General features: G+C 38.5%; 1 protein-coding gene across 8 annotated transcripts in view; it reads left to right on the forward strand.

The window, feature by feature from the left end:
• Positions 1-6,358: 6,358 nt before the first annotated feature.
• The window catches only part of LOC129251244 (host cell factor-like), a 149,947-nt gene continuing 140,540 nt past the window's right edge, over positions 6,359-15,765 (forward strand). For 2 of the 8 annotated variants that reach the window (XM_054890599.1, XM_054890605.1), the window contains exons 1-2: positions 6,381-6,472; positions 6,565-6,707. The gene's annotated coding sequence lies outside the window, so the exon portion shown is untranslated. The other 6 variants (XM_054890606.1, XM_054890607.1, XM_054890602.1 and 3 more) reach the window with 5 other exon arrangements.

Below are 15,765 nucleotides of genomic sequence, written 5' to 3' on the forward strand. Positions count from 1 at the left end.
TGGAAGATGCTTGCTGCATTCTTTAATCCAAAGGGGAGCCTTTTGAACTCGTATTTCCCCCGTTTACAGAGAAAGGGGTTTTTTCTAATGTTGAGAAGAATTTGGCCCTCCACAAATTCCCCAATATCATTGATATATTTGGCATAGGGTATTTGTCAGGCACGGTTCTTTCGTTAAGTTTACGAAAGTCCATTACCAACCTCATTTTCCTTTTGCCCGCTTCATCAGTGTCCTTCTTGTCTACTACCCATATTGAGTTATTGTAGGGAGAGACTGACTTTTGAATTATATCATTTTTTAGCAGATCTTTGATTTCTTTATTAACGAAATCAGCTGCTCCCATTGGATATGGGTAAAGCTTGGCATAGATCGGTTGTAAGTTTAGTATTATTTTATCTTCGATAGTTTCTTTATTAGTTAGATTAATATTTTTTTATTTTCTTACAAACAAAAAAAAAATATTAGTTTAATATTTATATTTAGAATATGTTTAATAAGAGTCATTATATTATATTTAAATCTGGTTTATTAGTGAATAAACTCAAGGTATACATTTGACGGCATCTAGCGGCTCGTCACAACGAATGTCGTTTCTAATTCCTATAGCAGCATATGCTACTACTTGTGGGGCGGCAACGTTTGCTGCTGCTATTTTTTGAGCCAACTCATTAATTCTTTGAGTCAATGCTCGCTCCCTCTGCTCGTTTGTAGCGGCCTGTTCAGCTAAAGCATTGCTGACAGCCGACCTTATTATTTCCCTAAGCTGATCTGGATCCATTTTACCTAATGGTGGGGGACCTGCAGGGAGAAGTCTTGTAGCCGGGACTCAGTCGGAATCTGAGTCGCTAGACTGCTTGCGAGATTTTCTATATTGGCTGAACTGTGACATGCGCAGGCCAGTGGCCGCGAAAAGTAAAACGGGCCAGCAAAAGATGGATCGAATTACGTCATAGCTCTGAACCGCGAGAACTGTATGTATTGCTATAGCACAATTTTAGACACACAGAAAGTAACACAAAGTAATTTTATTAACGATCTGGATGATAAATTGTTTCAACTAAAATTCTCAAAGCAGTCACTCTCACGTGTTTCAGAAACCTGGTTCTGATTATTGCTATTAATTATGATCTGTTGCAATATAAAACACTCACAAGTACTAACTAATTTTAATAAAAAATTAAAAGTTGCTGTTGGTTGTTGCAGCTCTTGTGCTGCTGTTTTGGTTGTTATTGGTTGTGGAGTTCGACCACTAGTTGCTGTTGGTTGTTGCAGCTCTTGTGCTGCTGTTTTAGTTGTTATTGGTTGTGGAGTCCGTCCACTAGTTGCTGTTGGTTGTTGCAGCTCTTGTGCTGCTGTTTTAGTTGTTATTGGTTGTGGAGTCCGTCCACTAGTTGGGCGCCGGAGTGGATATTTATTTCAGCGACTTGTCTGAAGAGCGCTGTATACCAAACTGATTTCTTAATCCATAGAATATTTTACTCAAGCTAATCCATAGAATATTTTACTTAAGCCAATACTCGCATCACGCCACAATGTCATGGTCGGCAAGCCGACTCAGCAAAATCTTTGGCGATAACGGAAACTCTTGCAGCAAAACAAAAGTGTCCGGTTACCGTCGCTGACCATTGCAGCTATAGCCCGCTGATACAACTTATGTTATGTCGCAATTGCGAGGGATGTTTCTTAACTTATGAAGCTATAAACTTATGAAACTCATAAATGTCTCTTACAAGTAAAATATCCTATGTTAAGTGTTATTTGTTAACTTATATATATTTGTACATTGTGCTTTGAAAATGTACATATATGCATACATGTTACAAAAAACAAAAACTAAAATTTACAAAATAAAATTTCTATAAAATAATAAATTTTTCGCCAGGGTCACTTATAAATTTTACGACAATACAACATTTTCATAAATAACGGGTGATTTTTTAGCTATTATCTTTTTAAACAGTTGGCTTAAACAGCTGACGCACGTTTCGTGCTTTGTTTCACTGTCAAACATCTTCAGATTGGTCTATAATTTAACCATGAATTGTCTTACAAACGAACAACGCTTGCAAATCATTGAATTTTATTATAAAAATGCGTGTTCTGTTAAGAAAGTTTAAGATCCACTCTTTTATCGAAAAACTGTGTTCAGCGACGAAGCTCATTTTTGGATCAATGGGTACGTAAATAAGCAGAATTGTCGATTTTGGAGTGAAGATCAGCCAGAAAAATTGCAAAAGCTACCAATGTATCCAGAAAAGGTGGCAGTTTGGTGCGGTTTATGGGCTGGAGGTATCATTGGACCGTACTTCTTCAAAGATGCTGCGAATCGTAACGTAACTGTGAATGCAAGAGCTTGACTTGCATGACATGTGCTTTCAGCAAGACGGTGCCACATGCCACACAGCACGCGTAACAATGGACTTGTTGAGAGACGAGTTCGGTGCACATTTTATTTAACGTTCGGGACCTGTCAATTGGCCACCCAGATCGTGCGATATAACGCCTTTAGATTATTTTTTGTGGGGCTATGTTAAAGCTCATGTCTACTCAAACAAGCCTGCTTCAATTAACGCATTGGAAGACAACATTAAAGCATTTATATGTGAGATACCGGCCGAAACATTGGAAAGAGTATGCCAAAGTTGGACTAAGCGGATGGACCATTTGAAGCGCAGTCGCGGTCAACATTTGCATGAAATAATCTTCAAACATTAAATTACATGGACTGTGCTATCGAATAAAAATGTCATGCATTTTTCTGAATTTTACGTGTGTTTTTTTGAAACACTTTCCTATAGATCTTAAAAAATCACCCTTTAGCTTGAATTATAAAATCTAAGTTATATGCTTGCTGGGTTACCGATTGCTTTATACAATTCTCTTCAACAATATTTCAGTACAAGATGCAAATACGGTCGCAAAAAACCTAATTTTTAAGATTTTCCTGGGGGTTCTATAGTGACTCTAGGAGGTTGGAACTTTCATCGTTATAATGGTGTGACCTTCCTCGTACCACGCCCTCCAACCAAATATATCGTGGTAGTAATGGAAAGTTTAGCCATCAACTGTACCGATATTCCCTGTCGCTTTAATTACGTTTTTTATTATTAATTTTAATTTTTTTATATTTAATTTTTTAGTACTACTAACATGTTTCCATTATAATTGACTGAGTTTTCCCTTCTTTCGTTTTATTAATTCCTTATAATACGTTCACATATAAGGAGATTATCTACTTTTTCGTGCTTAACTCCGTAATTAAAACGCGAGATTTCCCATACTAAATTTATCTAACAAAATCTTAGATTATAAAATAGTCCTAGATAATAACTATACTTTTTGACATACAACGCTATGTTTTTTGTGTAATAAATCATTATTTTTACGCGTATAAGGAAAAACGTCAAAGTAAAAACTAAATAAAGTGAGTTGCGGCAAAGAAAATAGGTTTGTTGACGTAATTCTTGATGTAATTTTTTGAAACCTCAGTAAACGTCTCTTACGGAATTCCTCCAACTGTTTATTATAAGCAGCCAATTGCGCAATTAAATTAGCTAATCCTTCTCCTTCTAAATTAGTTGTTATTAATAATAATTAAACAAACCAAAAACACCGAAATATTCCACCAAAATAATTTCTATGAAGAAAAACTTTTCACAGCAGTATTGACAGTTGATTGTCAATTTTGAAGGTAATCTGCCATATGTGAACGGGTCGATTAATGTTATGGATTTATTGGTAATTATTGCATATGTGAACGTACTTTTAATATCGTTCTAATGATATAGCCTCTCTCAGTGGGTCCTGACAGCAACATAAAAAAAAAAATTAAATAATTGGCGCGTACACTTCTGTTAGGTGTTTGGCCGAGCTCGTCCTCCTATTTGTGGTGTGCGTCTTGATGTTGTTCCACAAATGGAGGGACCTACAGTTTCAAGCCGACTCCGAACGGCAGATATTTTTATGAGGAGCTTTTTCATGACAGAAATACACTCGGAGGTTTGCCATTGCCTGGCGAGGGGCGACCGCTTTTAGAAAAATGTTTTTATTAATTTTGCTTTCACCGAGATTCGAACCAACGAATGGTAATCACGTACCAACCCATTCGGCTACGGCGGCCGGAATTAATTTTATAATATATTTCAAAACCAACTAAAACCTATTTACACACCACGAAATATTTAGTTTGACGACAAGAACATCTGCTGCTTTTTTGTTTATTTGTGGCAATACATTCATTGTGGCACCACAGTACGTTTTTTACGACATATCTGTCAAGTATGTTGCTGCAACGGGCACAAAAGTTCCATTGTGATAGCCCCATTAATTCGTTTTGCTCATTCACGGTATTACAAACATTTAGTAGATTTTCGATACAATTAGTAAACTGAACAGATTTACTTAGTAAAAAGTTTTATTAAAAAAGTTTCAATCAATAAATTATGTTTATAATTGAATCTTACTTTTTTCAGCGTTTGTGTTAAGTAGAATAAGCTTGTGTAATAGGGTATTTTCTAAACGTTTGCAATAAAATACAATAATAATATTAAATGTTAAATTTTTGGGAAATCTGTAGTATAATGTAAAACGCTTTAAAATAAAGATTGTTACGGGGGGATAGAGAGGTAGCACCCATCAGAAAACTGAAAACCGCACCCTCCGCAGGCTTATAGTTTTAAGTAATTTATTGTTAAAAATGTGTAAAAGTACGTTCACATATGCATTAACTACCAATTAATCTACCTGTTCACATGCGGCAGATTACTTTCAAAATTGACAATCAGCTGTCAGTACTGATCTGAAAAGTTTTTTTTTCATAGAAATTATTTAGGTGGAATATTTCACTGTGACGGTCAACGATATGAAGAAAGGACAAGGAGAAGGAATAGCTAATTTAATCGCTCAATTGTCTACTAATAATAAATAGTTGGAGGAACTCCGTTAACGACGTTTACCGAGGTTTCAAAAAATTATGGCAGGATAAGCCTTCGAAATTGGATATTATATTTTATAATAAGTAATAAGAGGACAAAACTTTTATGGACACACGCTTTTTTTTGTAAAATGAATCCATAATTAATATTATTTAACAAAAATTGTATAAATTGTATTGTATTTCATTTAGTTTTTATTTTGATGTTTCTCCTTACGTTCGTAATAATAATTATCAATAACACAGCGTTGTATTTCAAAAAGTATCTCAGATTTTGGGAGAGAAATTTTGTATGGGAAATCTCGCTTTTTAATTACGGATTGGGAGTTAAGAACGAAAAAGTAGATCATCTACTTATATGTGAACGTATTATAATTTAACGAGAAGTTGGTGAGGCACCTAGGCACCTGAAATAAGAAAGAAGTTCGTATGCAAAGACGTTCACTGTTTGTTGGATGTAAATCTGCAGTTTTTTTTGCTTTAGCTTAGAACTGAAAACACTTTCCGAAATATAAATAATCAATTTTAATTTTACAGGACCGTCAACTAGAAGGGTTTTTGGAAATTTGTACAATTTTTGCATTTAATTTTCATTGAAATATTTCGAATACAAGCGTAAAAATAAGTAAAAACACGCGTGTGAGTGTACATCTTGTAAATTTTCAATGAAATGTAGAAAAATATATATTATAATGTGCTAAACTAAGGCGGCCGCCGTAGCCGAATGGGTTGGTGCGTGATCACCATTCGGAATTCACTGAGAGGTCGTTGGTTCGAATCTCGGTGAAAGCAAAATTAATAAAAACATTTTTCTAATAGCGGTCGCCCCTCGGCAGGCAATGGCAAACCTCCGAGTGTATTTCTGCCATGAAAAAGCTCCTCATAAAAATATCTGCCGTTCGGAGTCGGCTTAAAACTGTAGGTCCCTCCATTTGTGGAACAACACCAAGACGCACACCACAAATAGGAGGAGGAGCTCGGCCAAACACCTAACAGAAGTGTACGCGCCAATTATTTATTTATTAATGTGCTAAACTATAGTGAAGTTCCCGAGGACACTTTAAGGGAAAATAATTACCAAACTATTATTTCCATAAAGTTTCATGAAATAAGTCATTATACTTTGCCTAAAATTTCCCATGTCACATTTTTCTAAACCCAACCCATATGTTTTAATTAATTGTTATTGATAATTTATAATTGATTTATTAATGAAAAAGCTGTGTGTAGAAATTTTTAATTAAGTCCACCTACTTGGCATAATAAGCAAACATTTTAGACGATAAAGGAAATCCATCACTTGATCTTCCTTCATGTCGTTATCAAATCTTTAATTTTTATTTACATGGCAATGCCATGCGTATGCTCAATTTTGCGTTGGTAATCCCTAAGATATAGAGCACGCCAGTTCACTCGTTACTCGCTTATTGTAGCTGCCATCTTTGTTCCGCTCTTTCGACGATATGTAAGAAGCTTAGATCGTTTGAAGACAGTCTGGTTTTTATCAGGGTCTATGGTAAATTTAATTTTGGAGTGGTTGTATGTATTCTATATTCAAAAATATTTCCTAATGTTGTATTAGATTTTAAGAGGTTTGATAATATTATATATGTATATATAAAATAATATAGAGAGTGAAATATGTGCTTCGTCTAAGGCTTTAAGCCAACTATAATAAAACTTGGATATTTGTGTGAAGTGAATTCAAACATGAACTAGGCTGGCACGAACATGCGATTGCAAAAGAATTCTTTCAACTATTGACTGTTTTCGGGTATGTAGTTTGTTGTGACTATTTGTGCCAGTAAAATGTATAATCTGAATTATGAATTTATAAAAATGTATTTGCATATATAGAAATATATGTTTATGTTTATGTATTATATATATATATAATGACCATTTGTATATATATCTATGTATGTATATAAATAAACATATGGTCATTAAAATAGCGATCCCCAGGTTCATACGGAAAATGCAAGCTTTTTAGATATATAACATATTGAATTAAGTGTGGTTTTTATTCATAAACTAATATAATAAATATATGTCATATTTCAAACATTTTTTAAAACTTAAACTAGGTGCAATAGGAACAAAAAAGGAATACTCGGGGAAATCCCCATTTGTTCTCCCGCCCCTTTTAAAAAAAGGGGTATAAGGGGTGGGTAGAGGGGTGTATCCCCATCTTAAAACTGAAAACAGAACCTACCGGAGGCTTGTAGTTTTTAAGTTATTTGAAATTTAAAAATTGTAAAATTGACCAAGAATCCTCCTATTTTGGTTACTACAACTAGCCGAAGTGCTGCCAGACATCGTATAAATAAACAATTTTAGAAGATAATAAATGACTAGAAATACAAAATTTTACAAATTATTTCTATATTATATACGTCTATTCATATATATATATATATATATATAGGTATATTTATGGATATATGTATATATTTATATACATATATATATTAATGCTTGATTTTCAGTAAAGTATGTTTGATTGTATGCATTTTGAGTATATGATATATATATTTTTAATTCCAAATTTTCACATTTTCATATACATATATATATTTAAAAAAAAAGAAAAAAAAAGCGCCGCAGCCGAAAATTTGGAATAAAAAATCGCGCGATTTTTAATTCCAAATTTTCACTATTTTATACATATATATATTTAAAAAAAAAGAAAAAAAAGCGCCGCAGGCGAAAATTTGGAATAAAAAATCAGGCGATTTTTAATTCCAAATTTTCCCTATATTATGAATATATGATATATATATATACATATATATATTTAAAAAAAAAAGAAAAAAAAGCGCCGCAGGCGAAAATTTGGAATAAAAAATCGCGCGATTTTTAATTCCAAATTTTCACTATATTATACATATAAATATTAAAAAAAAAAGAAAAAAAAGCGCCGCAGGCAAAAATTTGGAATAAAAAATTGCGCGATTTTTAATTCCAAATTTTCACTATATTATACATATATATATTTAAAAAAAAAAGAAAAAAAAGCGCCGCAGGCGAAAATTTGGAATAAAAAATCGCGCGATTTTTAATTCCAAATTTTCACTATATTATACATATATATATTTAAAAAAAAAGAAAAAAAAGCGCCGCAGGCGAAAATTTGGAATAAAAAATCGCGCGATTTTTAATTCCAAATTTTCCCTATATTATGAATATATTATATATATTCTTTTTTATATATTAAATATCTATATATAAAAAAGAATAATTAAAACATTTTGCGTAAAACTTTTTTCTGCGTAGGCGGCTTACGGCCGCACTTCAAAAAAATAACCCTTAATAGTGCAACACCGTCTCCGCTGCACATAGGAGTTTTACGTGAAGCGGAACTGTATTTCGAAAATTATATCGATATTGTATTTATATATATTTATGAACTCAATATATACACCTTAGAGGTTGTAAACCCCCATTCCTTCATTATTCTAACAGAAAAGAGTGTGTGGAAATTATGTTCCTATGTTGCTTCGTTTTCAATCGCATTCTATTATTTTTTTATATTTTTTGCTTCTGGCAGCACTCCATTCAGCCATGCTTTTCAGTTATTGTAAATTTAGCTGGCATATTTGGAGTTAGCAACTTAAAAATGCAATATAAATGGTTAATTTGTGGTATAAATAAATAAAAAGAGTTAAAAACGTATGTGTATGTTAATATAGTTTCAATATTTATTAAAATAAATGTGATAAATGCACTTATTCTATCAAAATTTGGTGAAGATAAAAGACAAACTTTATCAACAAATAACTTAAAAACTATTATTAACAGAATAGTGTTGGTGCTAGTTTTGGCTAGAATTTAGTATAATGCCGATCGCTTTGGAAAAAACGGTAAAAAGGGGGTGATAGAGGGGTGTATCCCCATCTTAAAACTGAAAACAGAACCTGCGGAGGCTTATAGTTTTTAAGTAATTTAATGTTAAAGTTCTATAATTTAGCGAAAAGTTGGTGTTGCCATACACCTGAAATGAAAACGAAGTTCGCACGCAGGGATGTTCAGTGAAAGGTTCATTGTAAAACTGCAGTATTTTTTGCTGTAATTTAAAGTTGAGAAATGAATTTGAAAATAAAAACATACAACTCATTTGAACTTAAAAACAATGATATTAAGCGTATCACTAAAAATAATAAAGTAATTAAAATTAAATTAAATTAATTAACACAGTATTTTTGCGTGGAACTCTTTATCGCGTAGGCGGCCTTCGGCCGCGCTTCATAAAAATAACCCTCATCAGTCCAACTCCGGCTACGCAATCCACAGTATTTTTGCGTAGAACTTCTTTTCGCGTGGGCGGCCTTCGGCCGCGCTTCAAAAAAATAACCCTCATCAGTCCAACTCCGGCTACGCAATCCACAGTATTTTTGCGTAAAACTCCTTTCCGTGTTAAAACCATTGAACCCAAAATTAAAACGTCATATGCGTGTATGTAGTAAGCAGGCACAATAACCCCCATTCCCATCATTAACACTAAACTCAAGTACTTAATTTTTGTTTTCATTTGCAGGCATCCGGCAACACCATACTCTTGTAATTCCAATCTTCTTCTTGTTCGCGCTTAAAATTGGAATGTGATTGCATAGGCAAATGAATTTGCATTTAATTTTAATAGATATAATTGGAATATTAGCATAAAAATCGGTACAAACACGCGTGTGAGTGTATATTTGGTGATTTATAGTGAAATGTTAAAAAATATAGAGTGTAATGTGGCAAATTATACTGATGTTCCCAAGGGCATTTTGAATGTAAATAATTAAAAAATTATTATTTCCCGATTAATTTAAAGTTATAAAGAGTGTTCCTTAACACCTCACTAACATCTCCACCAAGTTTCATTAAAAAAAACATTATAGTTTGCCAGAAATTCCAAGATCGGCATTGTTCTAAATTCCAGCCCTAGTTTTAGCAAAATAAGCACGAAGTGAACATCTCCTGTGAATTTCATTGAAAAATTCGTAATATTTCTCTCAAAACAAGTGATGGGAGAAGACATGGGGTCGGAGCCTTGAATTTATCCATAGGTTTTGATTGAAGTGTAGGTCGAGTGAGTTGAGTGGCTTATCGAATCTAAAACTTAACTGTATTTTGTAAAAACCTTGAACGTATTGGTATTAAGGAGTGTTTTGGCCCATTTTCTTGTGTAAAACGCCCCTGAAGTGTTATATTCTCTTCAGGAAATGCTAAAATCACATCCTGAAGTATGTCGTTGTAAATAAATTCGTTGTTGTAGTTGTAGCAGCATAAATATTCCCCATGCATATACAGGGAATGCTGTTGGAATGACAGTCCTTGGCCGGATAAAATCCGGGTCGTTCCGCTTACGTAGAACCGACTGTCGTGGGAACGTTTTTAGTGTCCATTTTGTGGGTTATAAGGTGAATAGGTCCGACTCCATATCCATCTTAAAACTGAAAACCGCGGCTAAAATTTAGTATAATGTATATCGCTTTGGAAAAAACGGTAAAAAGGGGGTGATAGAGGGGTGTATCCCCATCTTAAAACTGAAAACAGAACCTGCCGGAGGCTTATAGTTTTTAAGTAATTTAACCTGAAATGAAAACGAAGTTCGCACGCAGGGATGTTCAGTGGAAGGTTCATTGTAAAACTGCAGTATTTTTTGCTGTAATTTAAAGTTGAGAAATAATTTTGAAAATAAAAACATATAACTCATTTAAACTTAAAAACAATGATATTAAGCGTATCACAAAAAATAATAAAGTAATTAAAATTAAATTAAATTATTAACACAGTGTTTTTGCGTGGAACTCCTTAACCCTCATCAGTCCAACTCCGGCTACGCAATCCACAGTATTTTTGCGTAGAACTCCTTTTCGCGTGGGCGGCCTTCGGCTGCGCTTCAAAAAAATAACCCTCATCAGTCCAACTCCGGCTACGCAATCCACAGTATTTTTGCGTAGAACTCTTTTTCGCGTGGGCGGCCTTCGGCCGCGCTTCAAAAAAATAACCCTCATCAGTCCAACTCCGGCTACGCAATCCACAGTATTTTTGCGTAGAACTCCTTTTCGCGTGGGCGGCCTTCGGCCGCACTTCAAAAAAATAACCCTCATCAGTCCAACTCCGGCTACGCAATCCACAGTATTTTTGCGTAGAACTTCTTTTCGCGTGGGCGGCCTTCGGCCGCACTTCAAAAATATAACCCTCATCAGTCCAACTCCGGCTACGCAATGCACAGTATTTTTGCGTAAAACTCCTTTCCGTGTTAAAACCATTGAATCCAAAATTAAAACGTCATATGCGTGTATGTAGTAAGCAGGCACAATAACCCCCATTCCCATCATTAACACTAAACTCAAGTACTTAATTTTTGTTTTCATTTTCAGGCATCCGGCAACACCATACTGTTGTAATTCCAATCTTCTTGTTCGCGCTTAAAATTGGAATGTGATTGCATAGGCAAATGAATTTGCATTTAATTTTAATAGATATAATTAGAATATTAGCATAAAAATCGGTAAAAACACGCGTGGGAGTGTATATTTGGTGAATTTTAGTGAAATGTTAAAAAATATAGAGTGTAATGTGGCAAATTATAGTGAATAATGTGTTGTTAAAGTCCTGTAATTTAACGAGAAGTTGGTGTTGCCAGGCGCCTGAAATAAAAAAAGGAAGTTCACATCCAGAGACGTTCAGTGGAAGGTTGTTCTGCACTATTTTTTGCTTAAGTTTAGAGTTAAGAAACACTTCAAGAATATAAACATTCAATTTGAAGTTTACAGCAGCGTCGACTAGAAGGGCTTTTCACATTCCCATGGCAGTCGATTCTACATTACCGGAATGACTCGGGTTTTTCCCGACCAAGGGCTGCCGCCCCAGTAAACAAGCCCTGTCTAGTGTACCGTATCCCACCCCCAATCTTTCGTCACAGGAGCAATCCATTGCAGCACGTTTGCTCCAAATACTTCTCTTCAGGAACTTGACAACTGTCCAATGCAATTTTTGCAGTGGCTGGTACCATTTTCGGAGGTGCTCCGGCCTGCACACCACCCGTGAGTGGACACGCGACTTCGTTGCCCCCTGCTGCAGAGCTCTGCACCCGCAACCGCCCCCAGTGGCGCGGCCGCCAGTCAACGTCAGGCCACAATAAATTTTGTGGAACGCACAGCAGGACCAACGTAGACAACACCACGCATCCCTCACCCCCCGACTAACGATTACACTCCCGCGAAGCTTCAAGCTATTACAACTGAACTGCAACGGACTCACGAGCAAGATTGACGAAATAGTTGACTTCATGAGGCGGTATGGTATGAAGATAGCTGCGATCCAAGAGACAAAACTGCACGCTAGCTCCCCCCTGATTACCAGGGACGGCTACAACGTGCATAGAAAGAACCGCGAGCGAGACAACGGTGGTGGCCTAGCGTTCATAGTCCACCATACAGTGCAGTATCGTCTCATCGATGAAGGCATCGACCGCAGGGACAGCACCTTAGAATGTCAAGGTATAGCTGTCCGGTCAGGCAATGCCGAGCTCGAAATGTATAATATCTATATACCCCTTGTCATCTGCTGCTCGGCAGAATATCTCCCTGATATTGGTGCGCTCATCAGGGGAGAAAACCAATTGATAGTAGGTGACTTTGACGCGCATCACGATGTTTGGCATTCAAGCCTGCCAAATGATCGTAGGGGACAGCTATTGGCAGAGCAGATAGACGATTCGACATTCAGCACTGTAAACGACGACGCCCCTCTAGGGTAGTGGGCAATTGCAGCAGCTCGCCTGACATCACAATTGCTAGCGCAGGTCTGATAAATAGCATAACCTGGCGACCTATGCTATCGCTTGCATCAGACCACTTGCCCATTATCATCTCGATCGAGAAACCTGCCGACTTTGTTTCCGAGGATCACCGGTCATACATAAACTTTAACAAAGCTGATTGGACCAGATTCGCGGAATTTACTGAGAACATCTTCGCAGCCCTACCCATTCCCACCGATGTGCGCGTAGGCGAACGCGCATTCCGCAAGGTGATCACAGCCGCCACGGCTCGCTTCATACTCGCTGGACGGATCCGGGACGTACGTCCCAATTTCCCAGCTGAAGCAGCTGTTCTGGCGAAAAAGCGTGATCGCCCACGCCAGGCCGATCCCGGGGATGCTCGAATAAAGGACCTCCATTCGGAGATCCGGCAACTGGTAACCCGACATAAGCGGACCAAATGGGAAGAGCATCTGAAGTCCTGTAACTTCACTTCTGGTGTGAGCAAGCTCTGGTCCACCGTAAGGTCCCTGTCGAGCCCGACGAAACACAACGCCAAGGTGGATATCACCTTCAATGGTCGTACTGCGTCGGATCCGAAGAGATGCACGAGCTAGTTTAGTCGGCCATTTATACTGCATCCTCCGGCCGACAGATCCAAACGTTGTGCTACCAGACGGATGCACAAACTGACATACAACAGTGCACCGCTTGCTTTCTCCAGCGACGAGGTTCAGGGGGCCATCATTTCCACGACAGTCGGTTCTACGTTACCGAAACGACCCGGATTTATATCCTGCCAAGTGCTGTCACTCCAGCAGCATTCACCGTATGTAAGTGTGGGGAATGTTTATGCTGCTACAACAACAACAACAATAAGGGGGCCATCAAACTCATGAAACCATCTAAAGCCATTGGCCCTGGCGGAATAAACATGCTGATGCTGAAAAAGCTGGGTCCACTGGGAGTAGAATTTCTCACCAAGGTCTTCAACCTGTCTATGTCCACTCTCATCATTCCTGATAGGTGGAAATTAAGGAGAGTGGTCCCACTACTGAAGCCAGGGAAACCCGCCAACCAAGGCGAGTCTTATCGTCCGATAACTCTCCTTTCCCCAGTAGTGCAGACACTTGAAGCCCTTTTATTCCCACTCCTTGCAGAACACCTGACCCCAGCCTCACGCCAGTATGGCTCCCGAAGAGTGCACAGCACCGCCACGGCACTCACCGTCATTAACACCCAGGTAAACCGCGTACTTAACCAAAATCGCCCCTGCGAGAGGACGGTCCTAGTAGCATTGGATTTACAAAAGGCTTTCGATACAGTCAGTCACGCCACGCTACTAGATGACATTTTACAGTCGGCACTCCAGCCAGGGCTGAAGAGGTGGACCGCGAAGCAGCCAGCTTAGCAAACGAGCGTGACCACCTACGTCACGCCGATCCCGGGGATCCCCGCATAAGGGATATCAATTTGGAGTTCCGACAACTGGTAAATCAACATAAGCGGATCAAATGGGTTGGGCACCTGCAGACCTGTAACCTCACCTCTGGGGTGAGTAAGCTCTGGTTCACCGTTAGGTCCCTGTCGAAGCCGACGAAGCACAACGACAAGGTGGCTATCACCTTCAACGGTTGCACTTCGTCGGACCCGAAGAGATGCGCGAGCTCTTTTAGCCGGCTTTTCATACTGCAGCCGGCTTTTCATACTCCGGTCGACAGAACCAAACATCGTGCTACCAGAAGGCTGCACAAACTGAACGACAGTGCGCCACTTACTTTCTCCGGTGATGAGGTTCAGGGGGCCATCAACAAATCGAAATCATCAAAAGCCATTGGCCCTGATGGATTAAACGCGCTGATGCTGAAGCATCTGTGACCTCTGGGAGTAGGATTCCTCACAAGGTTCTTCAAGTGGAAAGCAGGGAGAGTGGTCCCACTACTGAAACCTGGGAAACCCGCCAACCAAGGGGAATCTTATCGTCCGATAACTCTCCTTTCCCCAGTAGTGAAGTCACTTGAAGCCCTCCTACTCCCACTCTTCACGAAACACCTGGCCCCAGCCCCACATCAGCACGGATTCCGACGAGTGCATAGCACCACCACTGCACTCACCGCTTTCGATACAGTCAGCCATTCCACGCTACTAGATGATATTTATCAGTCGACACTCCCGCCAGCGCTGAAGAGGTGGTCCGCAAACTACCTGAGCGGCCGGCTCTCGTCAGTGATATTTCGAGACCAAACTTCAAAACAGAGAAAAATAAAGCAGGGTGTACCGCAGGTGGTGTCCTTTCACCCTTGCTTTTTAATTTCTACATCTCGAAGCTCCCCCAACCGCCAGCGGGAGTTTCCCTGATCTCATACGCTGACGATTGCACGATAATGGCGTCGGACAATGACATTGATGGCCTGTGTTCCAAAGTGAACAACTACCTCACCGACCTTTCTCGCTTTTTCACTGCGAGGAATCTCCAACTTCCCCCCACCAAGTAAACGGCGACCCTCTTAACCACCTGGACAAAGAGGTCAGACAACCCCTCAAGGTAAAAGTCGATGACACCAATTCCGACGGTAAACAATCCTAAAATTTGGGTGTAACCTTCGACAGTTTGCTCTCCTTCTTTGCGCACTCAACTGCAATTGCCACTAAAGCCCAAAATCGCAACCAGGTCCCCAAATCGCTTGCTGGCAGCACTTGGGGGAAAGGCAGGCGAGGTAAGCGTTTACTGTGGCGCACAAGCCATCAATGTCATTGCCCAAGGCCATTATTGCGCAGTCGTCGGTGTAGGAGACCAGAGAGACTCCCTCTGGTGACTGGGGGAGTTTCGAGACATAGAAGTTACAAAGCAAGGGTGAAAAGACACCACCTTGTGGAACTCCTTGCTTTAACGTTCCCACGAGAGTCGGTTCTACGCATCCGGAACGACCCGGATTTGTATCCGGCCAAGGACTGTCACTTCAGCAGCATTCCTCGTATATGCACGAGGAATGTTTATGCTGCTACAACAACAACAACAACAACTTCTTGCTTTATTTTCCTCTGTTTAAAGATTTGGTCTCGTAATAGCACA

The sequence above is a fragment of the Anastrepha obliqua genome, unplaced genomic scaffold (genome assembly GCF_027943255.1).
Source record: "Anastrepha obliqua isolate idAnaObli1 unplaced genomic scaffold, idAnaObli1_1.0 ptg000009l, whole genome shotgun sequence".
Classification (NCBI taxonomy): domain Eukaryota; kingdom Metazoa; phylum Arthropoda; class Insecta; order Diptera; family Tephritidae; genus Anastrepha; species Anastrepha obliqua.